This window comes from Ipomoea triloba, chromosome 11 (genome assembly GCF_003576645.1).
Source record: "Ipomoea triloba cultivar NCNSP0323 chromosome 11, ASM357664v1".
NCBI lineage: Eukaryota > Viridiplantae > Streptophyta > Magnoliopsida > Solanales > Convolvulaceae > Ipomoea > Ipomoea triloba.
In genome coordinates this window covers 7,441,565-7,444,821 of record NC_044926.1, presented here as the reverse complement: position 1 = coordinate 7,444,821, position 3,257 = coordinate 7,441,565, and positions in this window count along the sequence as shown.

Below are 3,257 nucleotides of genomic sequence, written 5' to 3'. Positions count from 1 at the left end.
TCCTCTTTCAAAAGCAAAGCCGAGACATCATCCACTAGACCATTAAGTCTACTTCACATGGACTTATTTGGCCCAGTAGATCCACCCAGCATGAAGGTAAAGAAGTATACTCTTGTGGTAGTGGATGACTACACAAGATTCACATGGACCGTGTTCTTAACCAAGAAAAGCGAGACAAAAGTTGCTTTACCGAACCTTCTGAAGCAGGTTCAAGTTGAAAAGGATGTCTCGATATTGAAGATCCGGTCAGATCAAGGTGGAGAGTTCGTTAACCAAGTTATCGAGAGCTACTGCAACGAAAACGGGATTCATCATCAACTGTCAGCTGCTCGAACACCTCAACAGAACGAAGTTGCTGAAAGGAGAAACAGAACTCTCAAAGAAGCAGCAAGGACCATGCTTTCACAAGCTAACATATCTCAAGGATTTTGGGCAGAAGCAGTCAACACAGCATGCTATACCCAAAATCGGTCCTTGACCGTGAAAGGAGTCGGAAAGACTCCATATGAGTTGTGGAATGGAAGGAAACCAAATGTAAGCTATTTCCACACATTCGGATGTAAATGCTACATCCACAACAACGGGAAGACCCAGCTAAGAACTTTTGATGAAAAGGCTGATGATGGAGTATTTATGGGATACTCTTTGACAAGCAAAGCATTCAGAGTCTTCAACAAGCGGAGATTGGTGGTTGAAGAATCCATACATGTTTCCTTTGATGATAGAGCATCGACAGATCAACCATCAAAGTCAATGGAAGCAGCTGAGGAAGTTCAGCCAAAGTCTATCGAGAGATCAAACTTACCTCTCGAAGACAAGCAGTCGTTAGTTCGAGACGTAGCGGAACTCCAGCCAGAATCAGATGATGAAGAGCCTATCGAGAAGAAAGCTCCTGACTCTGTTGATCCGATCCATACCATAGATGTTCCAACCACATCTCAACCTACAACGGAAGTATCAACTGAAGAGCCACAACCCGACCTAAGATGGCTGAGAAATCACCCTGCTGATCAAGTAATTGGAGATGTTCGCGACAGAGTTCGGACCAGATCAGCATACAGAGAAAGCATGTTTGCTTGCTTTCTATCTCAAATAGAGCTTAAGGTGATTGATGAGGCTTTAAGTGATCCAGATTGGGTGCAAGCCATGCAAGAGGAACTTCATCAGTTTGAAAGGAATGACGTTTGGGAACTAGTTCCGAGACCTCATCATCAAAATGTCATCGGCACAAAGTGGGTTTTCAGAAATAAGATGAATGAGGATGGAGACATTGTTAGGAACAAGGCCAGACTTGTTGCCAAAGGTTATTGCCAAGAGGAAGGGATAGATTTTGATGAAACCTTCGCTCCAGTGGCACGTCTCGAAGCAATACGCATCTTTCTCGCATATGCCGCCTTCAAAGACTTCAAAGTGTATCAAATGGATGTCAAGAGCGCTTTTCTGAACGGACTTCTCGAAGAAGAGGTGTACGTTGAACAACCTCCGGGTTTCTTGAAGGACGTGGGAGCTGACAAAGTATACAAGTTAAAGAAGGCACTTTACGGCTTAAAACAAGCTCCGAGAGCTTGGTACGATACCTTATCCTCTTTTCTACTTCAGTGTGGGTTCACCAAAGGCCTAGTGGACAAAACATTGTTTAGAGTTAAGGATGGGGATCACATCTTGTTGGTGCAAATCTATGTGGACGACATCATCTTTGGAAGCACCAATCCAGACTTGTGCGAGAAGTTCTCCAGTTTGATGAAAGGAAAGTTCGAGATGAGCATGATGGGAGAACTCAACTACTTCCTTGGACTACAAGTAAGACAGCTAAAGGAAGGAATCTTCATCAACCAGGAGAAATACACCAAGGATCTGCTCAGGAAATACAACATAGAAGGGAAATCCTTAGTCAAAGTACCGATGGGAACCTCTCTACGTATCGACGCTGACAGTGAAGGTCGAGAGGTCGATCAAACCACTTATCGAGGTATCATCGGATCTCTTCTTTATTTAACTGCAAGTAGACCAGATATATCCTTTGCAGTAGGTGTATGTGCTAGATTTCAGGCAAGTCCTAAGGAAAGTCACCTAAATGCATCTAAGAAAATTCTTAGATATCTCAAGGGTACGCAAAGTGTGGGACTTTGGTATTCAAGAGGTGGATCTTTCGAACTTATGGGGTATTCAGATGCGGACTTTGCCGGTTGTAAAATAGATCGAAAGAGCACATTAGGGACATGTCAGTTTCTAGGTGGAAGACTTGTCTCATGGTTCAGCAAGAAACAACATTCGATAGCTACAAGCACAGCTGAGGCAGAATATGTAGCAGCTGGAAGTTGTTGTGCTCAGATTTTATGGATGAAGCAACAGTTACTAGATTATGGTGCCGAATGCAAAGAGGTCAAGATTATGTGTGACAACACCAGCGCCATAGCTATCACTTACAATCCAGTATTACATTCAAGGACGAAACACATTGATATTAAGTACCACTTTATCCGAGACCATGTTGAGAAAAAGGACATTATTTAGGAATATGTTGCAACGGAGGAGCAACTAGCAGATATTTTCACAAAAGCGCTATGTGAAAATAGATTCTCTCAACTAAGGTTAGAATTGGGAATGATAGAGTTGGGATGAACGGTCAAATCTTATCTTCTTGTATTAAGTGCCATGAGCTGTTTCGCATGTGAGGAGCGGTTTCAGCAACTTTATGGCAGCTTTGGAGTTACGCAGCATTGAATGGTCATTCATAATGGCATCCCGTGACTCAACAGTGGTAACTTTTAGGCTATAAATAGAGGGGTTCTCTTATCGGTTCATATCATCAACCTCCTCATGGAGAAAAAGAAAGGAAAAGATGATGTTCCATTCTTTTATAGAGGAAAGAAACCAGCAGTTAAGTCCAAAGATTTTCAAGGAGAAAACTATCCAGAGTTAACGAAGGGTGAAAAGAGTGCGGAGCTTCCTGACAATCCAAGCAATGGTGAGATACTGGAGTCAGGAGAAGAGTCTCGCATTAGTGGGAACCCTACAGCTGCACATTCTGAAAAAGGGCCTTCCTCAACCAAATGGAGAACCAAGGGAAAAGGAGAGGAAGACCAGATGGGACTTTCTGAGGTCAGCAGCAGTCGAAGGGGGTAGAGAGGAAAAATGAGGGGTGATCATTCCTAATCCAAAGACCTGAGGAGGATTAGCGATGAAGATGGTCACTCCCTTCTACATGTAGCAGTTCCTAGAGAAGCATACCGTTCAAACCTATGCTAAGAACGCTG